General features: G+C 49.3%; 1 long non-coding RNA gene across 1 annotated transcript in view; it reads right to left on the minus strand.

The window, feature by feature from the left end:
- Positions 1-10,186, minus strand: part of LOC149748309 (uncharacterized) — a 30,913-nt gene extending 20,727 nt beyond the window's left edge. The window contains exon 1 of the long non-coding RNA XR_016394745.1: positions 8,349-10,186. This is a non-coding gene — a long non-coding RNA (uncharacterized LOC149748309). The remainder of the gene's footprint in view (positions 1-8,348) is intronic.
- Between the last annotated feature and the right edge of the window lie 5,487 nt (positions 10,187-15,673).

Raw genomic sequence — 15,673 nt, forward strand, 5'->3', positions numbered from 1 at the left:
CAGAACAACCTAGCAACGCCACCATTAGCGTCTGCGGTTTTTCACTGCGAACTGGGGAGATACCATGCCTCTTTATGTGTTCATGGGCGCAGTCAGATATATATCTTTACCAGTATTTCAACGGGGACTGGGCCCTTCCCGCTCTTTCCTTTCACAGGTGATATGTGGGGCTGTTCATTCAGGGAGCCCAAGAGGAACAGTACACTCTTCCACATTATCTGAGGCTGCCCAGCTCCGTGGCTAAGGCAAGAATTTCATTTGCTTCCCTCCTCCCCCCCTCCTTCCTCTGCCATCCTTGAGTATGCATTTGTACAGGGGAGACAGAAATGGAACACATAATCACACAAATCCGTAACTAAAATCAAATTGAGCAAACCATGCCTCCAGGGGAATCGGCTATCTTTAGAAGGGAAAAGGGAGATGGATTTGAGGAAACGTTGAGAACAAGGCGAAGAGGGGTGGGTATAAGAAAGGAAGAGAAAAATGTTCTAGAGAAGAGGAACAGTAGGTGCAAAGGGCCTGAGGCATGAGGGAGCTTAGCATGTCTGATGAGCCAAAAGGAAGCTGGTGTGAGTGGAGGGCAGAGGGCAAGGGGAGGGGAGGGCAGCAGAGGAGCGAGGCTGGTGGAGTGGCAGAGCGTGACTCACACATCTTAAAAGCAATGGGGAGATTTTCCTGCACACTATGTTAGAACCCTCATAATGCCAGGGTCTGACTGTGTGGCTTCCTTGCCCCATAATTTCTGCTGCTCTCCGTTACCCGTTACAGTGGTTTTCAAGGTGAGGGAATTATGGAAATGCAGGGGATGTGTTTGGTTGTTACAGCGATAGAGAAGTGTTACTGGCGCTTGGTGGAGTAGGGGTGGGGTGACGAGGTGTCAGACATCCTATCATACGTAGAATTATTCCACATAATGGGTTGTTACACTACCTATCACACAATTTTTGAGGGGACTTCATGTGGGTGAAAAACCAGTTTTGAGTTATCTGAGCTGTCATGGTTTTAATACATATCTGCAAATGTATTGCCACTCCTCCCTTCAAAGCATGGAGCCTAATTCCCCTTCCTTTGAATGTGGGCCAGACTTAGTGACTTTCTTCTACAGAAAAGAATGTGGGAGAAGGGATGCTATGTGACTTCTGAGGTGGGTTATTCAAAGCACAGCTTCTGTCTTTCCCTCTGTCCCTTGGATCACTCACTGGGGGGAAGCCAGCTGCCATGTTGTGATAACACTCAAGCAGCCCTCTGTGTGGAAATGTACACAGGGAGGAACTGAGGCCTCCTGCCAACAGCCAGCGCCAGCCTGCCGGTCTTGTGGGTGAGACACCTAGGAAGTGGACCTTGCAGTCCCAGTCAAGCCTCCAGATGATTTCAGACCTCAGCCTTCAAGTCTGCCAGCTGAGGCCCCAGACAATATGGAGGAGAGACAAGCTGGCCCCTCTATGCCCTGTCTGAATTCCTGGCCCTGAGAAACTATGAGAGATAATAAATGATTATTACGGTTTTCAGCCATTAAGTTTTGGTAATAATGTCACGTAGCAGGAGATAATACATGAGTCAATAACTTAACTCCACCTACACACCAGCAAAAAAATTTTTTGCACGGTTTTAACATATATTAAGGTTTCTAGGAATGCAACGAATGTGTAAATCAGGAGACACTTGTACTTTGCTTTGCTTGAACCTTTATCCAAAGTTGTTCTCCACTTGAAAATTAACGTCACCAACAGCAAGGCCCCTCAAGGTATCTGAGTCGCCAAAGGAGACACCTTAATAGTCTATGTTTGCAGGTGCTACATCCACAGTGACTCCTTACGAATCTGAACATTCAGTTGAATATTGTCTTTCATCCAAACTTTTCTGTAAGGTGCAACCATCTGACTTCTTCATTTACGTACTGAAATGTATGATATTGTAAATAGCATTTCTTTAATCTCTCCTTTATATTAGAGTTAGGCTGTTATACTTATTTTTTGAAAATTATGTGAGTAAGCAGGTTATGTTTAAAAAGTGAATCTCATCTCGGGGCGATAAAGGGACATCACAAAATAACTGTTAAGAAAAAGAAGGTGAGACTTTTCGGACAACTGCTAGAGAACAGTTTAATGACTTAAGAAATTAAGATCTGTTGTTCTCTGACCCTTGATACCCTTGGCAACCTTCCGGCATTACTTCCTGCTATTTCATTACCTGAGCCCCTTTCTCTAGTCAAAACGAGCCTTCTCACTGTTCTCCAAACAGACTGCACTCTTCTGTTTTCCCCTGTGCTGTTTCCTTATCCCGAATTCCCTCTTTCCCCACGTGTATTTTAAAATCTTACTTCTCCCTGACATATACGTTCATTCAGCAGACAATGACAATGCACCTTTACTGGCCAGACCTGTGAGTGCATTGGGGCTCGGCGATGAATGACACGGGTGCCCGAGGTTTGCCCTGAGCCTTCAGCAGAACTTGTGCAATTACAGGAACGTGATGAGGGGAAAGACCGGATGCCCACACAGAGTTAGCATCGAGGGGAATTCATGTAGGTAAAAAAAAAAAAAATCCTCTCTGAGTCCTCCATGCTGTAGTGGTTTTAAAACACACAGAACAGAGTGGTCCCCACCCAGTCCTGCACGGAGTGACAGGCAGGCTGGGATTCCACGCTGTGCCCAAGCCCTTCCTCTTTCCACCTGACCAGCTCCCTGGTTTGGAATCTTTGCTCTGTGTACAGTTGCCTGCTTTCTACAAACTGGATTGTACAGGCTCTCCTACTGGGCATGCCGCCACCCCTTCATCCTTAAAGCTTCTTTCCTGGGGAGGCCTGGAAAACTCTAGAACTGGATCTGCTTTCTTTCTGGCAGCCGCCATGTGCTAAAGCTGGTGGCTGGAGACAGAACACAGAGTCCGTGGGATGTGCACCCTCAAGAAGACCGGGGAATAAGTACTGCAGGGAGCAGAGCAGCCCCTGCCTGGATCCCAGCCCTCCCCTGCAGCCCAGCTGGTCCCGACAGCTTGACAGGGTCCTGGCTGCTCTACGCAACCACCCTGGCTGATTTACGCACCCCTGCTCTCATTGCTTATTTACTCCATCTGCATTCCTCCCTTACTGACCAGACTGTGAAAGTACAATGTCCGAGAATACACACAAGTCGCAGGATAAATCTTTCAGGGATGCAACCCCCCCAAACAGGCTCCAAGTCAAAGCAGCCTGGAGAAGACACTGCTGAATTTTCAAAACAAAATCGCAAGAAAGTGGATTTTCTCACAGAAGAAACCAGCAAAGCGAAAGTCCTTGCCTTTCCCACCCTGCCCTCCCACGGTTCTTTCCAGAGTGGCCTGGGATTTGGAGGGGAGCCAGAGTGAATGGCGGCTTCTTGCCACTGGAGGGCACTCTGGAACCCTGAGACCAGGAGGGATCTGATTTGTTGGGCCTTTTTACCGGAAACGCAATCCCAGTTAGCATTAGCAGACCATCTGGAAATCCATCCTCAAAAAGGCAGCGATGACAAATGGGTTTTAGAAGTGAGGGCTCGGGGCGAGCTAGGGCAGAGGGCAGAGGGCGGAAGCGAACCAAAAGGCTTTAAGTTGTACTGCAGGTGGAAAAGAGCCAGCCTGACTTTGCCTGCCAGTGCTCAGAAGAAAAAGGGTTTGGTTCACTCAGTGGTTCTCAACTTGGGGTTATTTTTGTTTCTGCTCGCAGGAACATTCAGCGGTGTCTGGAGACATATTTGACTGTCACAACCAGGGTGGTGGGGCTGGTGGTGCCACCTGCATCTGTGAGGAGAGGCCAGGAATTCTGCTCACTACAGTCGCCCACAGCGCACAGAGCACCCCCACACCCCCACACCCCACTCCAGGCAAAGAATTCTCTGGTGCACAACGCCCATGTTGAGGACCCCCGAGTTAACGCAGCAGTGATTTTCAGCGCTGCCCGCTCAGTGGGTAGGAGGCCCACACTCCAGTTTTGCCCACAGCTTCTACTCCATGCACAACTGAACTGTCCCCCAGCAACGGGTCTGGCTTTGCACATGCTGTCATGGTTCACAGAAGGAAAATCAGCCCCGGATTTTCACTGCAGCCCCTCTCTTCCCCTGTGCTATGATGGCTTTCCCCAGCAGTGGACTCTGAGACGAGGACTGGAGCATAAGTAGTTGATCTGGAAAGGAACCCCAGGAAACACTCCTAGGGGAGTGGGAGAGAGACAGGGAACGGTGTGCGCTCAAGTAAGTTACCATGGTGGTCAGTGAGACTATGATCCTGCTGGGGAGTCTGGACCCAGGTGTAGAACACACACTTCAGAGTTACCCCGACGGAAGAGGTGACAGAGCCGGAAATCTGTCCTCCCACGCTCATCAGTCACCTGCTGAGGGATGCTGGATGGGGAGATGCTGGGCACTCGCTCTCTGGAACTGCAGGCTGCCTTGTTAGCAGAGGGGCTCCAGCTGCAGAGCTGAGCACGTGCTGGCCAGCGGGCTACAGGGCCAGACAGCATCCACTACCCCCTCGCCCCACAGCCCCGAGGATGTCAGAAGTCCTATGCATGGTTGTTCATACTCTATTTGAGGACCACAGCTCCCTTTCTGATTGTGAAGGGATACACCACGGTCCCTTAATGGAGGACAAGTACGTATCGGCAGTGCCTCAGCCAGAGCTCCAGCTTCTTGGTCCCTCAGATGCCACTGCAGCATTAGCCAGCAGCAGGCCCAGTCAAAGGGTCCGGGGAGCAGAGGAAGACTCACCCAGAAGCTAAGGAAATGTCAGCCTCCGGGGCTCCTTGGGTTCACGGGGCCCTGTGAGGTCCTGGGAGTTGATGGGGCGCTATAGGGCTCTAAATCAGTGTCAGCCCACCCTTAATGTGCACCTTGTGAAAGGTAGATTCGGATTCAGTGGGTCTAAGGGGGAGGCTGGCGATGCTGCATTTCTATCAGGCTCCCAGGTGATGCCCTTGATGCTGGTCCACTGAACTCAGAGTGGAGTGGAGGCCAGGTTGTAACCAGTAAGCATCTGTATGTAAACACTTCCATGTAAGCATTCCTGGGAAATTGCCTAATAAGATCTCAGAAGAAGGGGTCTGCAGCTCCAAGACTCCTTTTTACATTCTATATAAACGTTCACACCTAGCTTCCTAATTTTTTTTTTTCTTAAAGGACCCTCCTTCCACCACCCACTGATAAGCCTCAGATCTCATGAAACTTGGATCTTCCCTGTCTGAGAGCATTTGAGAGAGCTAAGATCTAGCTTGGACAGTCTGGGTCCCATGCACTTTGATTTGGATATCAGGAGTTGTGGAACTTTCTGCTTCCATTTCCTGCTCCGTGATCTCAGACAGCTTTCAAAGTTAGAGGCACAGTAAAGCAAAGGAGGAGATAACCAAGGAAAGGCATCCTGTAGATTAGCTGACAGGTGGTGTGAAACCTGGAACTCAGGCAGTGTTTTTCACGAGCTACTTCAAAACTCTGTATGTTGTGTGAAATCAAATTCACATTTTATGGCAACACAAGGAAAAATTAAACATAAAAATTTCCTCTGCCCTTTGGCCTCCTCTCTCCCTTCTACTGTGCACTGTGGATCTGCATTATACATCAACAAAACCTTCCCACCGGCAGAAATGCCAGCTCACCCATAAAAAGCAACATTCTCCAAGCATCAACAAGACAAATCCTTAAAAGATAACATTCCTTCTTGATCTTGTAGAAGGCCACAATTACCCATGACCCACTACTTGCTAGACTGGATAAACTGTCAATAATATGTCATTTAATGTACAGCCCTCTGTCACAAAAACTTACATAATTGTGCTGTGACCTCTAATGGGGGGAACGGTTCTCGGAGCTCTCTGAGAGTCTATTCCCGGGTTATAATCCTCAGTTTGGCTCGAATACAATTTTCCATTTATTTCTTAGATGGGCTGATTAATTATTTTGTCGACATAGGAAACTGATTATAAAGCAAATACATTTTGTCCAGGGGAGGTGCAATTGATCCCCACCTACCTTTGGAACACAACAGTATCGCATCCCAAGCCCATTCTGGCGTTTCTGACTACCTATATATGTGTCTGCTTTTTTTCATTCTTCTTTGAGGTTGTTGAAATAACTGATTTGTTTTCCATTGCTTAACAAGTTAAATAAAATCTTGGACCTGTGTTCCCTTTATGTGTATGAGCATAATTTTACCTTTCAAGAGGTGGCATGCTTTTACCTTTCAAAAAATATTTCCCTTTAACATGGTCCCCCTGCATGTACTCCCACCCCATCCATCCCAGTCCTGCAACCGACTGACCAGTCTCTCCCTTTGGGAGTCCTGACAACAGTGGAAGAGGCAACGGCTCCCAATTCCTTCTCCCCTTGGGAGCTAACGTTAGATCTCTAAGAGTACCGGGGCTTTGCTATGTCCCAGGACTCCCTGCTATGCCTAGGACTCCTATGTAGGAGAAGCAGTAGAGTCCAGAATCAAAGGCACAGGCTTTGGTGCCCAAACACCTGCTTTGCATCCAGTGCTACCACTTCCTGGCTGTGTGGCTCTGGACAATTTACCCAATGTCTCTGAGACCTGGTTTCATCTGCCCTCTGGGCACTATTCATAGAAGCTGTACTGAAAAAGTCGTAAGGATTAAATCTGTGCAGATCTGTGAAATGCTCAGCACAAGGCCTGGAATTAAATGAATGCCTGTTTGGCCACGCCTGTTGAGATGACGTTCAATATTTTTTTGTCACGATGAGACATGTTTTCCACTTTCTGCCCTCATTCACTCTCTACAAGTCTCCCCGCTGCTCTGTGGCCCAGGAAGCTGACCCCCTTGTCCTCTGACTTCTGGTTGGCTGCTACCAATCCAGCCCCCCTTCCCGTCTCTGGAGCTGTCTTGGGTGGGCAGGATCCATCAAAGGGCACAGCTCCTGCCAGGCTGCCATTGCCGCCTCCAGGTCCTATAACTGCCCTTCCCCCGTCCCTTCAGGACTTCAGCGTGGTCCTAGCCCCGTGTTCCTAGTCCTGCATGGCTGCGTATCCACGGCAGGGTATGTCCCTACAACCGCCCACTCCTTTGTAAATATTATAGTTCCTTTACTAAACACTCCTCCAATTACCCACACCAAGAATGCCATCTGTATCCTGTCGCGACCCTGACAGTGATTGCTATTTTTAATACTCACTCTTATGTGTTCATTTCTATTCCTAAGTGAGCGATGCTCCTCTGAGCCTCGCGGAAACAGAGTCGGAACCTTTGCACCTGTTTCACCTTAGCAGCGAGTCCTTCGCGGGCATGAAACCAACATCCCACCCCGGAAGGTAACATTCCTGTTCACGGCTGACCAAAACATACACAACGTCCACGGAATGATGTAAATTATGATGCTTTTTTTTTCTTCCCCCAGGCACCCTGCCTCAGGTGTCCAGGAGTCCCTCCTCTGGTGTCCCGCCGGCTTCTCTCCCTCCCCTGCCCATTGCCCTTGTTTTCCTCAACTCCCACCTCCCCCATGTCCTGGCTCCATCTCGGAGCAAGGACGGTGGGCCCCTCTGGTGGGTCATCTGAGAGAGCTCTAAGTCCAGCACTTGCTACAGAAAGGAGCATCTTCAACTCGTACATGCCTCTCTCTTGTGAGCTGCCTAACACCCATGTGTTATGAGGCAGATATGACCGGTTCACTGAACAGTCTGCGTTCTGTAAGGCTACAAATGACCGTTATATCTTCTCCAACTGCTGCCTTCAAGTGTGCTCTGTCTAATCTCTCTTAATGAAACAAATTCCCTAACTCTACTCGTTTCCAGGTTTCAGAAGTCCAGTCCTGGGCTTCCCTGGTGGCACAGTGGTTGAGAGTCCGCCTGCCGATGCAGGGGACACGGGTTCGTGCCCCGGTCCGGGAAGATCCCACACGCCACGGAGCGGCTGGGCCCGTGAGCCATGGCCGCTGAGCCTGCGCGTCCGGAGCCTGTGCTCCGCAATGGGAGAGGACACAACAGTGAGAGGCCCACGTACCGCAAAAAAAAAAAAGTCCAGTCCAGGTTCGTTTCAAGTTTCGATCGCCCATCCCAGTGAACTCTCATCTCCCAGCCCCCAGAAAATGCCTGGCTTTGACCCCTGGGGTCTTGGAGGGAAGGGGAGTGGTCCCCCCTTCAGCTCCTTCCCCGGCATCTCTCAGCCTCCCTCCTCTCCCGTGTTAAGGGTTGAGAGGCAGGCTGGGGAAGAAGAGATAAATGTTTCTGAACTGGTGCTGTTCTTCCTATTTGAGGCTCTCCCGGCTTCTCTGGCAATGCCTTCTGCTGGGCTGGCAGCCAGCACAGGCTTTCTCCTGGGGCAGATAACTAAGTTGTACCGGAAGCCCTGGGAGAGGGGCCTCCCACCCTCATTTCCCTGTCCTGAACCATACCTTCTGGCTAGACATCTGCCAGACGCCTCCGGGGTAGATAAAGATGGTTGCAGAGTCTTTGCCTCAACTTCCAGCAGATGAAGAATCTCTTTCCTCTCCCCTTGAACCTGGGCTGGCAGAATGCGGCAGAGGGGACACTCTGGGAGTTCTCGGCCTAGGCCATAAGAAACCTTGCAGCTGCCACCAGGATCTCTTGGAACGTTCCCTGGGAAACGCGAGCCACCAAGACAGAAGTCTGACTATTCTGAGATCGCTGTGCTGGCAGAGTGACTTGCAGGCACTCTGATCAACAGTCCCTGCTGAGCCCAGCCTTCCAGCCACATCCCAACAAGTCAACAGCCCAGCCCATCCACCAGCTGCATACAACCAAGGACCTCGGGCGACGCCACACAGGACAGAGGAATTCTCAGCACAGCTCTGCCCGAATTCCTGACCCACAAACTCAAACTCATGACATATAAAAAATGGCTGTTTTTTTAGCCATTGCACTTTGGGGTGGCTTGTTACACAGGAATAAGTAACCAGAGCGACCCCATAGCTCCTGTCCTTGGTGCTGGAGTAATCCCTTGGGTGGGTTAGTTGCAAGATGGTCCAAATCAAGCCACATCTCTTGGTGTCTACATGACTCACAGCTGCTCTGTGGTTTTGTTTCTCTTCCCATCTCTCTCTGATTCTTCTCCTCCTGCCCAATTCTGGGGTGACTCTTTTGGAACTCCTTTCATCGGCTTTGAGATGAAGCACTACCCCTTCTGTCCTCCATGGGGAGGGATGGGAGATGAAGCCACGCTACCCCTGGGTTCCCACCAGTAAGAGATAACTCCAAATACATCTGGCTGATGAGGGGGTAGAGGCAGTGGGGCTGCTGCCCGGTGGCAAACCAGTTCATCTGCTTCTTAATGAGCCCCGGAGACAAGTCAGTTTAGTAATCTCTTTGATACTTCTTTACTTTCAACTTTGGGTCCCAGTTGTTAATTGTGAGGTTAAATAAATATAGCTTTTTCTTTCCCACTTTAGGCTGGAAACTGAGCAATGACAAAGGTGTAAGGCAGGTGGAGATCAAAATATCAGTTGTATTTCTGATAAAACTAGAGCAGACAATGTATTCAGATCTGGCCAGAGGACTTGCTAATACTGCATCCCAGAATTTGATGTATTTACCTCGCCAGTCTTGGGCAACCCTGGAAACTCATTGGCCCTTCTCCGCAGAGGCAGGGATTTACTGCTAAGATAGCCGCACAGCTGAGAGAGGACCTGAATACATACTTAGCGCAGGCAGGCGGGTCCCCAAGAGGGACAGAGAGGGAAGCGGCTGGGCTACCACACCTGGTCTGTCCCAAGCTTGTCACTCAATTAATTCCTCCTCTTCTACTGAATAAATGAAGGGGCAGAAGGAAGTGAAGATTCTCTTCGTTAAAAACAACAACAAATAAAACAATGACCAGCCAGGGACTTCCCTGGTGGTGCACTGGTTCAGAATCCGTCTGCCGATGCAGGGGACATGGGTTCGAGCCCTGGTCCGAGAAGATCCACATGCCACGGAGCGACTAAGCCCGTGCACCACAACTACTGAGCCTGCGCTCTAGAGCCCATGCACCGCAATGAAGAGTAGCCCCTGCTCGCCACAACTAGAGAAAGCCCGCGTGCAGCAACGAAGACCCAATGCAGCCAAAAATAAATATAAATAAATTTATTTATTTTTAAAAAAATGACCAGCCAAACAAAAACACACACGTAGGGGAATAAGTATTTTCCCCAACAGCTACCTCTTAGGAAACAAGTTAGTCCCACTTGGCCTCCTGCTGTACACATTTCTGTTCCATCACCCTGTGCTGTTGGATATCTTTGCTTCCCGCTTGAGACCCGTCTCCATCCTGGCTTGCCTGCTGTGTGCCTGGGGAGGCTGCCCCCAGAAGTGCACCCCATGAATGGGGCTCCTGGGCCCTTTGGATTTTGCTCGGCTTTGCCCAACGGCAGGCACTGGCAGGAGAGTGAAAGATGGGAGGAGAATGAGGCTGGGGGTTTATCCCCTGGCCTCCCCACACTAGTTCACTGAGGCTTGGCTGTGTCCCTTTACCAAAGGGCACGGCTCCCATCAGGCAGCCATCTCTATGAGCCGCCTTCTCTGGGGACCTGAAACCGCTGGCCCTCTTTCCCTCCACAGCTACAGGACGCAACAGCTCTGACTTTCGTCTGCCTGGGAATTTTCTTCCACCTATTCCTGGCTGACTCAAACCCTGCCCTCAGCTTTGTAGGGTCCCTGCGTTGAACAATCCACAAACTATCCCTTGTGAGTAAGTCATCTGTTTCCCGTCAGAACGATGACTCTTATATCTCTTACCGAAGACTGTCCTTGTCAGGGGAACGAAGGCACCTCTCTACCACACCAGCTGTTATGGACTAAATGTTTGCGTCCCCCCAGAATTCTTATGTTGAAATTCTGACCCCTGAGGTGATGGTACTGGGAGGGAAAGCCTTCAGGGGATGATTAGGTCATGAGGGCAGAGCCCTTATGAGTGGCATTAGTGCCTTTACAAAAGAGACCCCTCTGAACTTCTGCCACGTGAGGACACAGTGAGAAGATGGCCGTCTATCAACCAGGAAGTGGGCTCTCATCAGACAGTGAACCTGCCGGCACCCTGATCTTGGACTTCCCAGCCTCCGGAACCGTGAGAGATGAATGGTTGTCATTTAAGCCACCCAGTCTACGGTGGTTTTTTATAGCAGCCTGAATGGACTACAACACGAGCCTCATGTCAAAGGACCTCACGGGGTCCTTACACTTTAACCCGCACCCTATTCCACACTGCCAAGATAGTGGTAGACAAACTGAGAATTAAGAATCATTCCCGGAACTTCCCTGGCAGTCCAGTGGTTAAGACTCCACGCTTCCACTGCAGGGGGCACGGGTTCAATGCCTGGCTGGGGAACAAAGATCCTGTATGCCGCATGGCGCAGCCAAAACAGAAAAACAAACAAACCAAAAACCTCATTCCTAGGAGGACATACTTCCAAAACAGGTACAGACATGAGAAGCCTCCAAATTTTGAAAAGTGAATGAGAGAAGGGTAACATAGTGGTTAGAACCTTGAGCTCTGGAGTCAGACAGTTTGACCGTTATTTCCAACATCCTGTGTGGCCTTGGACAAGCCACTTTCCATCTCTCAACCTCCTCTTCCTCACCTGTACAGATAACAATAGTTATAAAGATGAAGTGAGGTAATGCTTGGGTACATAGCAAATGCTCATTAAACACTAGCAAGGAACAGCACATACAACTGAGCAGACACCAGAGTGCCCATTCAAGAGGGTGAGTGAAGGTTAAAATGTCGCCCCAGCCCTAGTCACCAAGCCAAGGGGGACAGTGCACACTGTCCCAGGCACCTGGAAACTCCCACTAAATGGTGGCTCAAAATGCCCTTTTTTTTTTTTTTTTTTTTGCGGTACGCGGACCTCTCACTGTTGTGGCCTCTCCCGTTGCGGAGCACAGGCTCCGGACGCGCAGGCTCAGCGGCCATGGCTCACGGGCCCAGCCACTCCGCGGCATGTGGGATCTTCCCGGACCGGGGCACGAACCCGTGTCCCCTGCATCGGCAGGCGGACTCCCAACCACTGCGCCACCAGGGAAGCCTGCTCTTTTGTAATATGACCTTAGTGAGTTGACAGCAGAACATTTACAGATAAAAGGATTATCCCTTCTATCACACATGGCTCTCAGAGTTCTTACCTGGGCCCAACCAGGACCAAAGATAAGACAGAAGAAAGGCAATGACAGACATACAGCTGCTCCGAGGTGTCTTTCACATGCATATGTTGGAATGGGAAGAGATATTTGATCACTATAGTTCCAGTTTAGTGGCTTGTGAGAATTGGGCACCCTCAGAAGCCCTGCAACAAGCATAGGAGAGGTTCTGAGACCAAGACTGATGGGTGAGCAACTTTAATTACCCCAGAACTGTGTTAATGGCCCTTGGGATATCTTATAGCTATTCTGACACTTGGGAACATGGCATTTTCCCATTAAAATGCCAATTATCCTTGAGTACTTCTGCAAATCCATCAGCTGGAGGCTGCCGGGTTGTCAAGTGATGCCGTTTGATGGTTTGAAGCAAACCTATAAGATCAAGGGCATTTTATCTGGTAGTTCATGACTGTTCAGAGTGCTGTCCCACCCCTGCCTGCCCCTCCCCCTAACAAAACAGGCACCCACGCACCCACACGTGTGCGCACGCACATGCGCACGCACACACACACACGCACGCACACGCACGCACGCACACAGTGCACTAAGCAGAAAGTTCAGAATCTCTGTTTCCAAGTAGCTAAGGAAGAGGAAGTGTTCAGGAGCTGGGAGTCAGCAAGAAAATCAAGATCTGGATAAGAGCGCCCAAATGGCACTTTTCTTCATCTGGATAATTGAAAGCACGAGCTCAACAGAAAACATATCTCTTTGGGGAAATCAGCTGATTGACCTCATCTGACTACCAGGAGACAGCATCGGCCTGCAAAATACCCACTTCACTACGTGGCTTCTCTGCTGGAGATTAGTTACATCTGAAGGGTTTGCTAAAGCTGGAGAGTGGAGCCTCAATTGGATGCGCTCTCCCAGGACACCTCTGCCTTGTTTCTGCATGGCCTTGGGTTTGGCTTATCCAGATTCTTGCTTCTGGAAGACGTGCTCATTGAGGGGTCGTGCTCGAGTACATGGAGTTCTTCGGGAAGGTGGTCATAGATCTGTTTGGTCCTTAACTTCTTGGAACTATGTTTAAACTCAATCATAAATCTAAATGATTATGTAGTAGAAGACCAAGCTTTTTTATTTTGTTTTGTTTTTATCAGTTCTATTACAGAATAGCAGTATGGTAATATGTCGAAAAGCATCGAATATGGATCCAGATGCTGAACTTCAAACTTGACCTCTACCACTTATCAGCCATATGAACTTGGACAAGTTATTTAGCCTCTTAGGACCTCAGTTTCCTCATCTGTAAAATGGGGATAATAGTCATACTGACCTCTCATGGTTGTGAAGTTATATCCATTAATATCTAAAAAGGCCTTAGGGCAGTATCTGACCCACTGTTAATGCTCTAATAGGGAGAGTATTATTGGTTGGGTGTCTAAACAGTATCAAAAATGTAGCTGTTTTAAAAGAAAAATTTTAAACGTTCTTCCATTTCAAAGGCTATGCCATTTTTATAACTGAAGGAGAGTTTGCTGTAGCAGGTCATGTGATGGCTGATCCAGTCTGCAAAGAGCTGGTGGTCATGCCCCCGTAGCAGCTGTTGTTGGTGCCACCCCAGGTCCGCATTACCAGGCCAGAGTGCCCGTCACCCAGCTGTTACAGCGCAGCCAACACATTGAATCTTTGGACCTTTTTCATCTTGCCAAACCAAGGCTTTATACCCATTAAACAACAACTCCTCATTTTCCCTCACCCCAGTCCTTAGAAACCACCATTCTACTATCCGTCACTATGAATTTGACTACTCAAAGTACCTCCTATAAATGGAATCACACAGTACTTGTTTTTTGTACGTCTGCCTTATTTCACTTAGCATGATGCCTTCCAAATTCATCCAAGTTTTGATGAACTTCCTTTTTAAGGCTGAAAAATATTCCATTGTATGTGTATACCACGTTTTGCTTATTCATTCACCCATCCATGGACACTTGGGTAGCTTCCACCTTTTGGCTGTGGCGAATGATGCTGTGTCAACATAGGTGTGCAAAGAGATGACTGTTTTAAGCCACTAAGTGTTGGGGTGACGTGTTACATAATAATCGATAACTCGAGTGTGGCACAGGTGTGATATACCAACCGAGCCTGCTTGCCTCTGGGCAGGAGCGTCATCTGTGGGACAGTCCACGTTCCAGGGCTCCCCACGGGATCATGCGCAGGTCCGACTTCTGAAACCACATCTGCCTGTGCACTGCCTGCCTTATCCTGCTTCCCTCCCTCCCCGGTTTCTTCTGAGAGCGCTCCTTCCATGTATCACTGGCTCCAAACTCCCCACCTTAGGCTCCACTTCAAGGGCACTGAGCTAAGAGAGCTGATGCCATGTTTCCAGGATGGAGTGAGTCACCAGCGATGGCTGCAGGGGTGTCACTGTGATCTCGAGGCCTTGCACACAACGTCATGGTTCTTGATCATTTAAATACTTTGGTGGGTGTATTAGAGTTCTCCAGAGAATCAGAATTGGACCACATGATTTAAAAGGCTAATAAGCCCCATAATCTGCCTTCTGCAAGCTACAGACACAGGAAATTCAGTAGTGTAGTTCCTGTCTGTGTTCGAAGGCCTGACAGCCAAGAGCATTAATGGTATAAGTCCCAGTTTGAGGCCAGGAAAAGATGGCTGTCTCAGCTCAAACAGTCAGGCGGAAAGAGAATTCTCCCTCCCTCCACCTCTTTGTTCTATTCAAGCCCTCAACAGATTGGATGAGGGCCTCTCTGGGGAGGTCCATCTGCTTTACTCAATTTACCAGTTCAAATGCTAATCTCATGGGGAAACGCCCCCACCAACACTCCCAGAGCAATGTCTCATCAAATATGGGTGCCCATCACCCAGTCAAGTTAACATAAAATTAACCATCACAGTGGGTATTAACTCACTTAAGATGGTAAGTAGCAACTGTGCAGTTATATTGAAGCTAAAAAATAGTCTTCTCCTGACCCCAGTGTTCTTTTGGAATTAAAATCCTTCACCTCTGGAAAGGGTGTTAAGCCAGAGCAAGCCCAGCAAAAGTGCCTCGACTGTATCTGCAGCGTTTCGCACTTGACAAAGTGTCTCAGTGTGCATTCTCTCTGTGTGTCCTGCAGTCATGCTGGGAGGTGTGCAGGGAAGAGTCACCTTGTTGAACAGATGAGGAACAGAGAGGTTAAGTGGATGGATCAAATAGATGGCAGAGCTAGAATGAGTACAAAGTAAGTGTTTCAATGCCTTCTGCAGGCTCCCTGCTTCTACTCTGGCCCCCCGCAATGCACGCCCCACATGGTAGACCCAGCAACACTTCACAGTGCAAATAGGGCTGTATCGCTCTTCCGGAGACCTCACCATGGGTCCTTATGGCACTTAGAATAGAAAGCAAACTCCCTGTCATGATGGGGAGGCCCAGCCTCGTGCTAGGCTGCTCTTTCCCAGGGCTTGTCCATGAAGCTCTGGCCACTCTGACCCTCAGGAAGGGTCCCGCACACATCAAGCCCCTCAGGGCCTCTTGCCGTCACCCTCGCCTGCAACACTCGGCTTTGGCTCTTCGAGTTGCTGCCTTTTAAAATATGTCCACAAATTCTTCTATACTCCTCTCTTCAAAAGGTGGAGCCTAATG

Source organism: Delphinapterus leucas, chromosome 10, assembly GCF_059928025.1.
Source record: "Delphinapterus leucas isolate spDelLeu-1000000601 "Yukka" chromosome 10, BTC_Dleu_Yukka2, whole genome shotgun sequence".
NCBI lineage: Eukaryota > Metazoa > Chordata > Mammalia > Artiodactyla > Monodontidae > Delphinapterus > Delphinapterus leucas.